Source organism: Sceloporus occidentalis, unplaced genomic scaffold (genome assembly GCF_023333645.1).
Source record: "Sceloporus occidentalis isolate IW3139 unplaced genomic scaffold, rSceOcc1.0.p SCAF_1, whole genome shotgun sequence".
Taxonomy (NCBI): domain Eukaryota; kingdom Metazoa; phylum Chordata; class Lepidosauria; order Squamata; family Phrynosomatidae; genus Sceloporus; species Sceloporus occidentalis.
Window position 1 is genome coordinate 319,911,944 of NW_028316981.1, and position 17,414 is coordinate 319,929,357.

The 17,414-nt window shown below is 44.8% G+C and overlaps 2 pseudogenes across 1 annotated transcript; both read right to left on the reverse strand.

Annotated features, from left to right (window-relative positions):
* Window positions 1-17,414, reverse strand: part of LOC149324290 (uncharacterized) — a 380,857-nt pseudogene that overhangs the window by 184,836 nt on the left and 178,607 nt on the right.
* Window positions 9,140-11,364, reverse strand: LOC149324294 (avidin pseudogene; annotated as a pseudogene). The gene is made up of 3 exons (XR_016278044.1): window positions 11,036-11,364; window positions 10,482-10,602; window positions 9,140-9,265 (listed from the first exon to the last, which is right to left on the reverse strand). The product of XR_016278044.1 is annotated as an avidin pseudogene (transcript).

The following is a 17,414-nucleotide window of genomic DNA, read 5'->3' on the forward strand; positions in this document are numbered from 1 at the left end:
CAATCATGATCGGGTCAAGTTCAGGGAGGGATTAAGGTCAGAGGGCAGGCAGCGGGAGGATCATGCTCCCCTCTCCTGCTGGCTTATTGCAAGCGACTTTTCCCTCTTCCTCAATTGGAAGAGGCGGGATATATTATTATTATTATTATTATTATTATTATTATTATTATTATTTTGGTTGTAGTTGTAATGACAGATTATGCGCACCCTGCGGCTTTTCCTTTTTCTCTTCCCTTGCCTTCCCTGCCTTCCTCCCCCTCCTCTTATTCCTCCTCTCCCCCTCCTGTCACTGCTTGCGCTCCTTTTTTCCTCCTCTTCCTCGTCTCTGCTCTTCCTCATTCTCCTTCTCCCCCCCCTCCTCCTCCTTCTCTGCCAACGCCACCCCTCACGGGCTCTTTCTCCTCCTCCTCATCTTCCTGACCTCCTTTTCTTCCTTCTCTTCTTCCATCTTTTCTCTTTCCTTTCCTGTTCCTCTTCTTCCTCCTCTCCCCTCTTTCTCCAAACTTGCAGCCGAGGAAGAGGAAGAGCAGAGTAGAAGAGGAGGAGGAGGAGGAGGAGGAATGTACAGGAGGCGGGGTGGCCTGGGAGTGACCCTCGGGCGCAGGCATGCATCGGTAGTGAGGGAAGGAGTGTGTGTGTGTGTGTGTGTGTGTGTGTGTGTGAGGGGGAAAAGAAGGAGGGAGGGAAGGAAGGAAAAAGGGAGGGAAAGTGGGACAGGGGAGAGAAGAGGGAAGGAGAACACGGAAGGAGGGAGAGAGAAGGAAGGAGGGATAAGCAGTGAGAAGGAGTGAAGAAGGAGGGCAAAACAGAGAGAAAAGAGAGAAGGAAGGGAAGGAGGGGACCAGGGCAGAGAGCGAGAAGGAGAGGAGGCTCGTGGCCCAGCAGTGCGGGTCTGGCTTCTTCTGCCGGGGCCTCTGGTGTCACGTCCAGTGGGGGTCCTGTGCCATCAACACGCAGGAGGCAGGGATGGCAGGAATGCCCAGGACCCTCTCCTCCTTCTCTCCAAGAGGGAACCCACAAAAGCAAGCAAACAACTCTCATCTGACAGGAGGCAAAAAGGGGAAATTGGGGTCACTGACAGGGGTTGCAAAGAGCTGTCAGAGGGAGGGCGGGGGGACAAAAATGTGCATGGTTTTTGCTTCAGGTAGATATATAGATGGATAGAACGTGGCTGGCTGCTTGTCCACTTTCCCTTTCATTTCCTCGCTTCCATTTGATTTAAATGATGGGGAAACATTTCAAAACAAATACTATGGGATGCGCTTAAAACAATGGTAAGGAGGAAATGCCTAAGCATGGAAATAGGAATTAAAAAAAGAAAATTTTATATAGAAAGAAATTGATAGAAGAAGTGGAAATGTTACAAAAAGAATATAACTATAAAAGAACAGTGGGATAAAAAGAAGAAGAAATTAACAAACTGGACCAAACCAAATGTATACTAGGAATGAATTTAAGTCATGGGATACTAGAAGTATGAAGAGTTGGGCCAACTTCCTTAAAAGAAAAAGAGGGGAAAAGAGGATTAGTAAAATAACAGGGGACAAAAGTGAAATAATAACTGATGATGAGAGAATAAGAGAAGTTTTAGTTAAAGTTTATGAAAGATTGTACGAAGAGAAGAAAGTGGAGGATCGAAAAACAAATATAAAAATGAAATACAGAGAAATTATATAAATTCCCCAATAACTAAACAAGAGGTAGAAAGAGTAATACAAGATTCAAAAGGAATTAAATCTCCTGGCCCAGATGGATTCACACCTATATTTGATAAAACTTTTTAAAATGAATTGAGTGAGCATTTGACTAAAATTTACAATGAAATTTTGGATAATAAAATAATCCCAGAAACATGGAAACTATCTGAAATTATATTAATACTTAAACCCAATAAAGATCCAGCCAACCCTAATCTTATCATCCTATCATATGAAGCAATCCACATTATAAATTTTTAATGAAAATTTTAGCTAATAGATTAGAAGAATATTTACCTACTTTAATTAAAGAACAACAATATGGATTTGTGAGAGGGAAATATATTCAGGAACCAATAAGGAATATATTTAATATATTATATCATGCTAAACAACACAAAAATTAATTAGCTTTGATAAAATTAGATCTTTACAAAGCATTTGATTCAATAAATCATGAATATCTCTATAAATTTTTTAGGGATTTTGGATTAGGGGAAAGGTTTAGTGAAACCATCATGGAAATATATAATGATACAGAAGCACAAATCATGATAAATGGAGAGAAATCAAGAAAATCTAAAATGAAAAGTGGAGTAAGGCAAAGTTTCCCACTTTCCCCTTTATTATTTATATTAGCAATGGAACCGTTTGCAAATATGATTCGGGATCAGAAGAGAGAAAGGGAGATGAAATAAGTAAAGAAGAGATAGAGTTGAATTTATTTGCAGATGATGCTCTGATAGTGACACAGAAACCGAATCAAGCAAGTTATTGGAAATATTTCAGAAATTTAAAAACATTTCTGGGCTTAAATTTAATATGGATAAATCATAGATAATGTTTATGAACACAAATTGGTGGGAACAAAAAGAAATTCAAACTGCATCGGGATTAAAATTGGGGATAAAAACATGAGATATTTAGGTGTAAATTTATCAATTAAGTTAAATAATATTGTACAGGGTAATGATAATCAATTATGGAAAAAATTAATAGCCAAATCTCCAAATGGGCAAGTAAAAATTGGAAATTGCTAACAAAAATTAGGATGTTTAAAATTATGGTATGACCAAAGTTTTTATATTTATTTCAAACTATCCTAGAAACAATTCCTTGTAAAGTTTTGAAGAAATGGGATAGGTCAATATTAAAATGGATATCAAGCAATAAAAAAGCCAGATTATCTAAGGCATTCTTATATGAGCATCAAAGTAATGGAGGATGGGGAGCTCCATCACTCGAATTATATTTTGAGGTGGTTCAATTGATTAGAATGATAGAGGTAGAATATAACCAAAATACAAAGTGGGTTAAATTAGAAAGACAGAGCAATCAAATGGAGTTTGTCTCTATCTTTCAGGGGAAAATATGGGGGGGGGGGGGGGGAGAAAATAATTGGTCCAATGATGGTGAATTATAAAATATGGGAGAAGTGGAGTAAAAAAACTGGGTATAAAAAACAGGAAATGGTTACCAATTGAATATTTAAATAAAAGTAATAATGAAGGCTTTGGAAAGATATTAAAAAAATTAAAGATCAAGGTATTTAAAATAACTGGAAATTAATATGAATCAACAGGGGCATGAATACAGGAAGAAAAATTCACTATTTTAATTGGAAATCAATACTGGATTCAAATAAAAGGGATAATAAAATTACTAGATGAAATACCATTAAATATTGTAGATTAAAATGAATTGTTAGAAGAAATAATTGAAAAAAATTAGAAGGTGGAAAAGACTAATAGGGAAAATTTATAAGATTATGTTAACAACCCAATTTAGAACGACAGAAGGACTGACAATGAACTGGGGAAAAGATTTATTGATTGATACAGACAAAATTAAAATTTGGCTAGAACAAATTGTTAATATTAAAAATACAAATGTAAAAGAACAACAAACGAAAATGATTAGAAAATGGCACAGGATGCCACATCAATTAGCATTTACAAATGACAAATTTCAATCCAAATGTTGGCATGGATGTGGAGTTAAAGGAATTTACATACAAATGTAGTGAGAATGCCCATTTGTTCAAGAATTTTGGACAGAGCTTAAGAATCCTGTGGGGAATATTGTCATATAGGGAAACATTGGGGAATACTTGGCCATAGGCAACCATTGGGGAATATTGGCCCTTAGGGGAATCATTGGGGAACATTGTCCCTTAGGGAATCATTCTGGAATACTGGCCCATAGGGAATCATTGGGGAATATTGGCCCATAAGGAATCATTGGGGAATACTGGCCCATAGGGAATCATTGGGGAATCCTGGCCCATAGGGAATCATTGGGGAATCCTGGCCCATAGGGAATCATTGGGGAATCCTGGTCCATAGGGAATCATTGGGGAATCCTGGCCCATAGGGAATCATTGGGGAATATTGGCCCATAGGGAATCATTGGAGAATCCTGGCCCATAGGGAATCATTGGGGAACACTGGCCCATAGGGAATCATTGGGGACTGGATGGCCCTGGTGGTCTCTTCCAACTATATGATTCTATGATTCTCTTTCCCTTAAGGGAAACCATACTTGCCCATAGAGAAATACTGGGGAAGACTTGTCCATAGGAAAAGTGTACTTGCCAATCATAGAATCATAGCATCATATAGTTGGAAGAGACCGCAAGGGCCATCCAGTCCAACCCCTGCCATGCAGGAAATCTAAATCAAATCATTCCCGACACAATGGGGCAACATTGTGGAATATACTAGGCTTTTACCTTACGAGGGGCAAAAAGCATGTATGCTTGAAACCCATTGAGTATTAAGGGGGTCAGGCATGGCGATGTGGCTGTGTGCATGCACCAAAGGCAGGCCCACTATTCATTCTTTTACCACACTGCTTCATCGTAAGCTGAAAGCTGCGTACAGTGTGTTCACGTAGGGCCTTGCCTTGGCTCCGTCCGTTTCCCAGTTTCAGTGGCCATACGCCCTCCTTCCTCCTCGCATCCCCAAACAGAGTGTCCAGATGCCCTGACCACAAAGGAGGACAAGGCACCACAGAATGTAGGACATGTGGACGATTCAAGTCGCCTAAGACTTTTGTTAAGGAAAGAATAAAACCTTTAAACGGTCAAAAGTGTCACAGCTAAGCGTGGAATTCAAAGCTATAGCCGTGTTCATCTTCTGACTGAATGCATCTGAAGAAGTGGACTGGGGTCTAGGAAAGCTCATGCTGCCAAGTTCTTTCTTTCGGTTACTCAAAAGAGCCGCAAGATCTCTACATTTTATTAGTATTAGTATTGCATCTAAATGCATCTGAAGAAGTAGACTGCTCATGCTGCCAACTTTCTTTCATTGAGTCTCAAAGGTGCTGCAAGATCTCTACATATTATTATTATTATTATTGCATCTAAATGCATCTGAGGAAGTAGAGTTAAGTCTAGAATTTCTCATAGTGCCAAATTCTTTCAGTGAGTCTCAAAGGTGTCCAAAGATGTCTCTACATATTATTATTAGTATTAGTGTTGCATCTAAATGCATCTGAGGAAGTAGACTGCTCATGCTGCCAACTTCTTTCTTTCAGTGAGTCTTAAAGGTGCCACAAGGGCTATCTACATATTATTATTATTATTATTATTATTATTATTATTATTGCATGTAAATGCATCTGAGCAAAAATGGACTGAAGAGTTTTGCAGATCTAGGTTTTCTTTCCTTGAGAAGGGTGTGTGTGTGTGTGTGTGTGTGTGTGTGTGTGTGTTCTAGCAGGAACACTGATGGTCATTTGGTCAGTGTGGCTTGCAAAAAGGTCACTTCCCATGCTAGGGGTCAATAAAAGGTACTGCCCTTTGTTCTCTGTCCTTTTCCTGGAAGCAGAAACCAGGTCATGCTCCTAAAGAGGGTTTCTTCCTCTGACTTACGCGCAGCAGAGTCAGCTCTACTAGGGATGCTTCTACCAAGGGTAGTTATTCTCTACAATCCTGAGTAAGGCCCGGTACAGACTGCCCAAAAAGGGCGGTCTGCCAGCGCCCTGGTTTGCTCCACGAGGAGGATGCAGCGGACAAACCGTGTGGCTTCCTGGAGCAAAGAGAACCTTCATAAAGCATGTTCTTTTTGCGGCGCCATAATGATGTTGCAGTGCACTGCCATTTTGTTGTATGGAAGACGTGCTAGGGTTGCGAGGCGTTTCTACCAGGCCTAAGTTGTTTTTGCTGAACCTAAATGGAGCAATAAAGTCAAGCTCTTTTTTGCCTACCAGTGCATCCTGTTTATTTATCCACATCATGAAATCATAGAATTGGAAGAGACTACTAAGGGCCATATAGTCCATTCTCCATCTGCCATGCAGGAATACATAGGATCCTACAGTTGGAAGGGACTGCTAAGGGCCATATAGTCCAAACCCCTTCTGCCATGCAGGAATACATAGGATACTAGAGTTGGAAGAGACCCCTAAAAGGGCCCTGATCCAGTTCAACCCCATTCTTCCATGCAGGAAATCTCAATCAAAATATCCTCATTGACAGATGGACATCCAGATCTCTGGAGAATAGACCCCACCCTTGGAGGCAGCCTTCCCTGGAACAATTCCTATAAGTGGAGTCGGTTTCCTTCTTAATGCTGAGGTGGGGTCTCTTTTCATAGGACCTTAGAGCTAAGGGTCATCTGGTGAGACCCCATTCAGCCAGACAGGAGAATACTGAGGTAGAAGAGTTTTAAAAGTTTAATATTTAGCATACATATATAAATGTAGTGTAATAGAAATAAGGGTACATATGTATAAGCATTTGGAAGGCCCCAAGAATGCAGGCAAAGGTTAGAGCTGAGGCATAAGAGCTCAAGATGACCCAGGGGTTGACCTCGAAGGTCTGGAGTTTGTTTAGTGAGGAGACATAAATCCTGGAAGGGAGATATCTCCGCAAGGCCTGTAAAGGGGAGTGAAGCAGATAGGGTAAATGGCTAAAGTGTACCTTTAATGTATTCATAATTCTGTACCCTGATTGTATGGAAATCCTATATGTTTAACTTTTGCTATGGCCAATGAAATATGCTAGATGGGGTTCTTTGTCTAAACTCCTATAAAAAGTGGCCATTTTCTTTATTCGGGGCTCTGGGGTTCATTTTGGAATGTGAATTCCTCCTGGAGTGACAGCTGTCTAAATAAACAAATCTGTGTTTCTAAATTCATCTTGGTCCCCTCCTTACTGACTCTGTCAGACCAAAGTCTGCTGTGAGTTTAGTGAGAGAACTTGCAGTATTTTAAGTCACCGTAGCAGTTTTCTACAACAATACAATCATAGTCCCCCACGATGGAGGAGTGGGGAGGGGGCTAGCCCCGATGGTCACCTCCCCCCCCACATCCAGGGCCACAGGGAGCCCCCCAAGAGACGCTCTTGCCCCTCCAATGCTCCAGAGGATCCTATTGCAGGGCTGCATGGTTATCCTAAAATACATGGGGGTAAAGGAGTGGGAGGAAACTGGAGGAGGAGAAGCTCTTCCTGGATAAATCTGGGGAAGGGTCTTCTTCTTCGGGGGGTCTAAAGTTGGCAGAGCAACCCTCTTCCCGGGGTTTCTGGGCTTTGTGGGAAGGGTCTCCGGACAAGGTTAAGCCCCCCTGCCCCCTGCTGACCCTTTGGCCCCCTTAAGACCAGCTCCAGTCACTAGGCACAAAGTGCTGGAAAACGGTAGTGGTCAAATTTGGGATTTATAGATTAATTGCAACAGCAACAGCATCCTGGGGTCCAACAGTATGTTGGACAGTATGAGCAGAGTGACCAGATGCCTTGACCACAAAGGAGGACAGAATGTAGGACGTGTGGGATGTGTTGTTATCCACCATGGGGTCAATCTTGACCCATGGCGACCCTATAAATGAGACATCTCCAAGATCTTCTGTCCTCCATTGCTCTGCTCAGTTTCTACAAATCCATTTCCATGTCCTCCTTAATAGTCCTTCTGGCATGCAGCCTTCTTCTCTTTCTGCTTATATCCACCTTTCCCAGCATTATTGCTTTTTCCCATTGAGTCCATCCATCCATGTACGCGCGTGCGTATCTCTGGCTTTGCTTCGCGAACGAAGATTCACGAAGCAAAGCCAGACACACACACACACACACACATATGAACCTTTGCATTTATGGTAAATGAGCAAGGCACATTAGTAATTAAAAATAAGGCCTACATTATTGGTTTAGAGGATTCATATAGGATCAAAGAAAGTAAGTAAGTAAGTAGAATAAGCCACACTCATCCCTCCATATTTGCGGCTTTTGATATTTGCAGATTTGATTAATATGTTCCTTTTCAGGAATATCTAGGTCCTCCAGTGCAACTCTATGGTCAACTGGAACTAAAAGTTGCACTGTAGGACCTAGAGATTCCTAGAGAGGACATTCTACTAGGCCTTTGTAGCTCCTCCAGCGCAGTTCTATGGTCAGTGTCTGTCGGACTTTGACCACAGAATTACCCTGGAGGACCTACAGATTATTCCTAGAGAGGTATCCTCTCAGGTAAAAACTTGGTGGTTTTGTTATATGCGGTGCTTCCCATATCCACTGGGGTCTTGAGCCCCCAAACCTAGCATTTATGGAGGAAAGAGTGTATATTAGCGAACCTTTACATTCTGGTAAATGAACAAGACACATTAGCAAGGTAAGAATAAGAACTACTTTATTGGTACAAAGGGTCCATATAGGATCAAAGAAAGTAAGCAATCAGTAGAGGAAGCTATACTGTGGGTCCAGAGGGGGCTGTGGGTTGGTGTCTTCCCTCTCTGCAATGGATAGGATCCGCAGAGTAGGATCCACCTGACTCACCCCACTGGATTCTGCTTGCCACCCCCCCCCAAATTCAGAGGGTCACTCATGTCCACTTTGTGTGTGGGGGGGGCTGTTCCACCTGCCCTGCCCAGGATGACCTCTTCCCCCTCTGGGCCACCTTTTTCTGGACATAAAAGTTTTCTGGCTGGGGGGAAGGGGTCAGGGAAGCTGAAGGGGGTGGGGGGGCTTTGTGGGTTTATGCAAGGGGGTCTTGAGTGGGGGTCCTCCCCTCACCATAGAGCCTGCATTCATGGGTTACATTGTCCATACCCCCCTTCAATGAGGGGTATAGTTTATTCTACCCCTTCCCATCCTCTTCTGACAACAACCCTGCGAGGAAGGCTGAGCTGAATCTAGCAGTGGGGTTGGCAAACAGCAGAGGGATAGCAGGGCTAATGGAGTGGTTCTTGTTGTGGGGTTGGATGGGGTACTGCAATCCGTCTGGCAATGTACAACCCCCTCAAAAAAAACCACCACGCACCATAGGGGGGAAATCATAGAATCATTGAGTTGAAAGAGACCCCAAGAAGAGCCCTGATCCAGTCCAACCCCATTCTGCCATGCAGGAACTCTCAGTCAAAACATAATAGACAGATGGCCATCCAGCCTCTGTTTAGAGGGAGGCTGAGGGTCGGTGGGGGGGGGGGTCTTTGCTGGTGTGGGAGGGGGAGTCAGGTGCCTTTGTGCCCCCCAAGGTGGTTAGCCCCTCTCTGGAGCTTCGGAAGGGGAGGGATGGGAGCGAAACTGCGCAGTTTCTCATGCGCGACCAATGCGCTTGAAGACATTCTGGCCGACTCTGAAAGAGAACCACGAAAGGGGAGTCAGGCCTGCTTCTCCCAAAGAAGACAACAAACATTAACAAAATGGCAAAACAGTACTAGAAGAGAAAAATAGATCAGGATGAGTTAGGGAAATGTCTACAATTCAGGCCTGCACAACGTATGGCCCAGGGGCCACATGCGGCCCGCCAAAGGATTTTGGGCAGATAGATAACAAATGGGTCAGAGAGGCCGCCTTCTGGTATTCAGGGCCTTTTTATGACTCTTAAATGATACCTTAGTCTCAATCTCCCCAAGATAAGGAACACCAGACTGGGAGTATGTGGGCCATGGACTGAAAAAAGTCCTGGGAAGAGATGTCCATCATGAAGCCCATGAGGGTCCAGAAATACATATACACACATCCCTCCATAGTTGTTTTGATATTTTCAGATTTGATTATTCGTGGATTTGATTAATATGTTCGCTCTAGGAATATCTAGGCCCTCCAGTGGAACTCTATGGTCAACCTTAACTAATAGATGCAATGAATAACCAAGAGATTACTAGAGAGAATACTCTACTAGGCCTTTGTAGCTCCTCCGGCGCAGTTCTATGGTCAGTGTCTGTCAGACATTGACCACAGAGTTGCCCTGAAGGACCTAGAGATTCCTAGAGAGAATACTCTACTAGGCCTTTGTAGCTCCTCCGGCGCAGTTCTATGGTCAGTGTCTGTCAGATGTTGACCACAGAGTTGCACTGGAGGACCTAGAGATTCCTAGAGAGGTATCCTCTCAGGTAAAAACATGGGTGTTTTTGTTATTTGCGGTTTTTCTACTTTCATGGGGGTCTTGTGCCCCTAACCCTTGCAAATATGGAAGGACAAATATATATGTTTCATATTCAATGACTGACAAGGGGTGTTAGGTGTTTGTATCCTATGTATGCAACCAATGTATGGCTGGCAGGCCCTTTTGTCTGGATTCCTATAAAAAAAAGATGTTGTCGCCAATTGCGCAGGGTCTTCGGACCTTTGTGAAAAAATCCTCTCAAGCCAAAATCAAGCTTTTAAATAAAAATAATAATTTGCTGAACTTTCATTCTCTTATTGGGTGTTCCTGAAATATTTGCAATATCCCTCTCCCCGAAAAGGCGCCCCATCCCTCTGCCAGAAAGTCCGGCAAGAACTGACCACACCCTCCAGGACATGGAGGAACATATCCCGGGGGTCCTCCCTTGCTGACCCCTCCTCACCGAGTGGCGCTCCAGTCATCCTTTGGGTCCTCCGCTTTTTCCTGGAGGAGCCAGAACGTCTTCAGCGCCTCCTCTCCATCCACGTCCACAAAGCGCTGACCCACGAAGACCGCTGTCAAATCTGTGCAGGGGCAGAAAAGAAGGGGGCAGGCAATGGGATACGGAGAAAGTCTGGCAAAGGGGTCCGGGCCCCGTGGTCCGATAATGACTATCTGAGTCTTTCCCGGGGGGGGGGGGGGGGTCCGGCAGCATGACACTCTCTGGCCCAATTCCTGGGTCACGGGACCCACTTTCCTTTCTGACCCTCTGGACCAGATGAACTCTTGGGCGCAGGACGCTCTCTGGCCCAATTCCCACGCTATTTTGAATCGATTCCTTTGTCGATGTGAACGATAAGCGGGATATTTTATTTTATTTTGCAGCAAGAAAACGCAACTGGGTCAAACGTAGCGTGAACCACGCTCCACTGCTGAACCGATCCGTCAGTTTGGATTGTGAAACACTTTATTTGTAAGTGGGAATGGGGCCTATTATAGTTTCTATAATGATTCTACCTGAAAAGGTCCAGCCGACGGTGAAGCCAAAGGTGGACTGCTCCTCTTCTTTTCCACCTGCGATGTTTTGCATGCCAGACGGGCGAGACCTTGATGGACTTCTTGGTCGAAACCTTGGTCAGGTATTTGCCATGGAATAAGCCATTGGCGTCCAGCGGGTCCAAGACCATCTCTGAGCCCAAGTCGTTGCGCCACTTTCCAGCCAGAGAGCCCTGGACAAGGCAAGAAGAAGGGTCAGTGGGGAAGGGGTAGGTCGAGCCCCCAGGGCGCTTGCCAAAGCCCCACAGATGAAGAAAGACAGAAGGATGACAGGAAGGAAGGAATGGATGGAAGGAGGGAGGGAGGGAGGGAAGTGAAAAAGGAAGGAAGGAAGGAAGGAAGGAAGGAAGGAAGGGTGGGTGGATGGATGGATGGATAAAGGAAGGAAGGAAGGAAGGATGGATGGAAGGAAAGAAGGAGGGAAAGATGGAAGGAGGGATGGATGGATGAATGGGATGAAGAAAGGCAACAAAAAAGAAGGAAGGAAGGAAGGATCCTGTTCTCTGCAGCAGCAGAAAACAAGTCAGCTCTCTCCTCAATATGACATATGAGGGCTATCATACTGCTCTTAACCTTCTCTTCTCCAGGCTAAACATCCCCAGCTCCCTAAGTGTCTCCTCATAGGACTTAATGGTTTCCAGGCCCTTCACCATTTTGGTCTCCCCCTCCTGGACACATGGCTCCAGTTTCTCAATGTCCTTTCTGAATTGTGGTGCCCAGAACTGGACACAATATTCCAGGTGGAGCCTGACCAAAGCAGAATAGAGTGGCACTATTACTTCCCTTGATCTAGACACTATACCTCTATTGATACAGCCTAAAATCGCATTGGCCTTGTTAGCTGCCGCATCGCACTGTTGACTCATGTTCAGCTTGTGGTCTACTTGGACTCCCTGATCCCTTTCACATGTAGTCTGCCGTTCAGCCAGGTGTCACCCAGCTTATATTTGTTCATTTCATTTTTCCGTGCAGTACCTTACATTTTTCCGTGTTGAAATCCATTTTGTTTTTCTGAAGATTTGGAAGAGCAAGGGACATGGAGCATGCCTGTAAAAAATAGCTCAGATTCCCATACATTTCAGATTACATTTGTTCACTTTTTTTCTTGCACATCATGGGTTGTGTGGTTTGTCATTTGGTTCCATCTATAATAAGCATTTGTAATAGATTTGATTTAGAGCAATTGTATAAGGGACTGAGGTGAAAGAAATGCTTTACTTCAAAATAATGTCATATTTGTTCTTTCTTCCTTCTCATGCGCCCTCTCTATGGCAAAACAAACTTATTACAAATCATTGATCTCTGCCAATGAGAGGCGCCCGCAGCGTTTGTTCTCCACCTTCAACTCTTTGCATAAACCTCCCTCTCCTCCTGTCTCTTCATCATTCTCTCCTAATGACTTTGCTAATTATTTCGTCTCTAAGATTACCACCATTCGCTCTGAGATAGTCCCTCCTGATTCCTCTTCTGCTCTTAATCTTCTATCGCCTTCGCCTAACAAATTTTCTGTCTTTCCTCCTGCCTCTTTGGATGAACTCTCTACACTTCTGAACTCTTCCAAACCTGCTACCTGTCCTCTTGATCCAATTCCTACTCGTCTTCTAATCTCTATAGCTCCCTCCTTCCTGCCCTCGCTTCTCCATATCTTCAATCTCTCTCTCTCTCTACAGGCTCCTTCCCTTCGGACTTCAAACATGCTCTCATTTCCCCAATTCTGAAAAAACCTTCTCTTGACCCCTCCTCTTTGTCTAGCTATCGTCCGATTTCTCTTCTTCCCTTTCTTTCAAAGGTTTTGGAACGGGTTGTTTATTCTCGCTGTCTTGAGTTTCTTGAAGCCAACTCCATCCTCGATCCCTTTCAGTCTGGTTTCCGCCCAAGGCATTCCACAGAGACAGCTCTCACTAAGATCTCCAATGACCTTTTACAGGCCAAGGCTAATGGCCTTTACTCTGTTCTCATCCTTCTCGATTTGTCTGCAGCCTTTGACACTGTTGATCAGTGTCTCCTAATTGACATACTTTCTGACCTTGGGTTCTCAGACTCTGTTCTCGACTGGTTTAGATCTTACTTGTCTGGCCAATCTTTTGCAGTAGTTGCAGGGGGTCAGACTTCATCTCCTGTTCCCTTCTCTGTTGGAGTTCCCCAGGGCTCTGTTCTGGGTCCCCTTCTGTTTTGTCTCTACACACTGTCCTTAGGAAAACTCATCAGCTCTTTTGGCTTTTCCTACCATCTGTATGCCGATGACACCCAGCTGTATCTTTCCACCCCTGACCTTTCTCCAAGGCTTGAACAGCAAGTTTCGTCTTGTCTCACAGCTGTCTCTCAGTGGATGCGCCATCGGCGTTTGAAGCTCAACATGTCCAAGACGGAGCTTCTTGTCTTTCCTCCTAAGCCCACCCTTCAACACTCCTTTTCTGTCTCTGTGGACAACATTTCTATTCAACCAGTCCAGCAAGCCCACAGTCTTGGCTTTATCTTTGACTCTTCTCTGTCGTGGATCCCTCAGATCCAGACCACAGCCAAGGCTTGTAGATTGCCAAAATCCAACCTTATCTCTCCGCCTCTTCTGCCAAGATCCTGGTCCATGCCCTAGTGATCTCACGACTGGATTCCTGTAACGTCCTCCTGGCTGGGCTTCCTCTTTCTCACCTCCATCCCTTAATCTCCGTCCAGCATTCAGCTGCACGCATTATCACTTCCACCCACCGCTCTGACCATCTCTCTCCTGTGTTGGCATCCCTTCACTGGCTCCCTCTCCCTTTCCGCATTCAGTATAAGCTCCTGCCGTTGACGTTTAAAGCCCTCCATGGACTGGCCCCTCCTTACTTATCAGACCTTCTTTCTCCTCTCCTTCCCACTCCGTTGTTCCCTCCGTTCTGGTAGTCAAGGCCTGCTGTCTCAGCCCAGGATTTCCTCTGCCCCATCCCAGATTTGCCCCTTTTCACTTGCTGCCCCTCACTCCTGGAACCTTCTTCCCCCACAAGGAAGAGCCATCACTTCTTTAACCAGCTTCAAAACGGAGCTGAAGACCATCCTGTTCAGAGAAGCCTTCCCAGGCATTGCATAATTGTCGCTTACTACTTGATGTTCTTTTGGTGCCTGTTTATCGAACCATTTCCTGTATTGCTATGTATTGTATATGTATTATCCTACTTGAGAGTATGTATTTTCCCTGGAAGAAGATTAACCATCCATGATGAAGCCAAGCCCTCCCTCCAGTCCATCTGCCTTGGTCCAGGCCTCGGAGGTAGAGAGGAACTGCTGGACCTCTGACCCTTCCCCTGCACCTTTCCCTTCTTCTCCTTCTGTCTCATGTCTTTTTAGATTAGAAGCCCGAGGGCAGGGAACCCTCTAACTAAAAAGATGGCATCTACAGCGCTGTGTAAATTTACAGCACTTCATAAATAAAGGTTAATAATAATAATAATAAGGGACATTATTCCCCAATGATTCCCTATGGGCCAGTGTTCCCCAATGATTCCCTAAGGGACATTATTCCCCAATGATTCCCTATGGGCCAGTATTTCCCAATGATTCTCTATGGGGCCAGTCTTCCCCAAGGATTCCCTAAGGGACATTATTCCCCAATGATTCCTCATGGGCCAGTTTTCCCCAGTTATTTCCTATGGGCTAGTATTCCCCAATGATTCACTATGAGACCTTATTCCCTAATGATCCCCTATGGGCCAGTATTTCCCAATGATTCCCTATGGGCTCGTCTCCAACAATCAGTATAGAAATATAATTGCCTACGTTTTTCTGCAGTTTGTCTTGGTTAGTGGCGTCATAGTCAATGTCCGGCTGCCTGGCGTTTTTGGTCTGGCTCTTGGGGACCTACTTCTTACCAGCGCACATAGTCTAAACAACTCCAAAAACCCTGCACCTGCAACCTTGTGGAATGACCCAATAACACATCTTATACCATCTATCTCTCTATATCAGGGGTCGGCAACCTACGGCCCATGGGCCGGATCCGGCCCGCCGAGGCCTTCCCGCCGGCCCCTGCGCAGTCCTGCCACCGATTGCCCCCGTTTTTCTGCCGCTCCGGGCGCCATTTTGTTTTTCAAAATGGCGGGCGAAGTCTCGCGTGACCTTGGGATGGCAAAGGTCACGCGAGACTTCACCGCCATTTTTAAAAACAAAATGGCGGTGGCCATCTAGGAGGCCCGGTGCAACCCCTGGAGCACTCCAACAGGGCTCCAGGGGCTGCAGCGGGCCTGCAGCGGGCTCGACCTCACCCTCCACCCTCCTCCTCCTCCTCCCTAAGAGCAGGGAAAGGAGGAGGAGGAGGCAGAAGGAGTACAGAGCGAGGGAGAAAGGGAGCCAGGGAGCCAGGGCCGCAGCCGCAGCCACAGCAAGGCGAGAGGTTGGTTCATTGGAGGAGGGGGTTAGCTGAAGCTACACCAACTACTTGTGGCTTTCTGCCCTTTATTTTGAATTGCATTTTGGTAATTTCCATGCTTGTAACTTTATTATTATTATTATTATTATTATTACTTGCCTTGGGTGTTCACTGTGCAAAATCCCCTCTCAGCACCTTGTGGCTTTCTGGGTTGAAACAGTGCATGCTTTCTGCCATTTATTTTGAATTGCATTTTAGTAATTTCTATGCTTGTAACTTTATTATTATTATTTTATTTGTGCAAAATCCCCTCTCAATGAGAAAGAGGAGGAGGAAGAGGAGGAGAAAGAGGAGGAGGAGGAGGAGGAGGTGGAAAGATTAATCATTTCAGATCTGCCTTGGTTTTTTTTTCCCATTAATTTTTAAAAATATATAATACTTATTTTTGTTTTTTTATTTCATTATTTTCATTATTGCTTTTTATTGTATTTCATTATTTTTATTATTGCTTTTTATTTTATTTCATTATTTTTATTATTTATGAAGGTGAGACAGTGTGACTTTCCAAAGTGCTGTAACAAAGGTCTGCTGTAACAATGATAGTGGTGATGATGATGATGATGATGATGATATCAATCAGTTTCTGAGACATGCACTCACTCTTTCTGAAGGTGAGACAGTGTGACTTTCCAAAGTGCATTTCTGTGTATTTTTGGTGCATTTATTGCTGAAAGGTCTGCTGTAACACTGATAGTAGTGATGATGATGATGATGATGATGATGATGATGATGATGCTTCGGTGGAAGCTCCTCCCTGGTGTGTGGCTCCGCCCCTGGAGGGTGGAAGCTCCACCCCCAGCATGTGGCTCTGCTCCCGGAGGGTGGAAGCTCCACCCCCCGGCTTCGGCCGCCCCAGTTGTCTGAGGGACAGCAACCTGGCCCCCGGCTCAAAAAGGTTGCCTACCCCTGATCTATATAATCTATCTATCTATCATCTTATCACAGATCTATTAACCTAGCTATAATATTATAAACATACCTGCTATATAAAATAAGAATATAAACAACATGGCCTAACACACATTAACCCTCACAACTGCATTACTCAGCCAGCACCTTCTCCAGCATTCCAGAATATTCTGTTTAAGCCAACAATGAATCCCATCCTCCTTGCTCTAAACCCTAAATTTATTAAACCCTTATACCAGGAATTGATTCTTGACAGGTAATGTGGCTGACTCCCTTGCTGTGTATCTCGTTCTTGCAAAGAAGCTTGTAAAAGGCAACTGTTACATGGATTTGTAATTGGCTGACTGGCTGAACCCAAAGGATGCTCAACAATGTCTCCTTTTCATCCTGGAGAGAAGTGACCAGTGGGCTGTCCATTTAGGGTTTTGTCCTGGCTATTCAACATCTTTATTAATGACTTGGATGGCAGAATTGGGGATATACTGATCAAATTTGCAAATTAGGAGGAATAGATAATATTCCAGAGGATCTGATCAAAATTCAGAATGACCTGAATAGAAAGCTGGGCCAAAGCTAACAAATGAAATTCCACACAGAGAACAGTAAGGTACTGCATTTAGAGAAGGGTGGGCCAATGCCACCAGGCCTCCCTTAAAGGAACTGCGCCCTCCCTGAAGGCCTCCAACTCTATCCTGGCCTCTGAGGGGGAGAGAAGGGTGGGCCAATGCCACCAGGCCTCCCTTAAAGGAACTGCGCCCTCCCCGAAGGCCTCCAACTCCATCCTGGCCTCTGAGGGGGAGAGACGGGTGGGCCACCGCCATCAGGCCTCCCTTAAAGGAACTGCGCCCTCCCTGAAGGCCTCCAACTCTATCCTGGCCTCTGAGGGGGAGAGAAGGGTGGGCCAATGCCACAAGGCCTCCCTTAAAGGAACTGCGCCCTCCCCGAAGGCCTCCAACTCCATCCTGGCCTCTGAGGGGGAGAGAAGGGTGGGCCACCGCCACCAGGCCTCCCTTAAAGGAACTGCGCCCT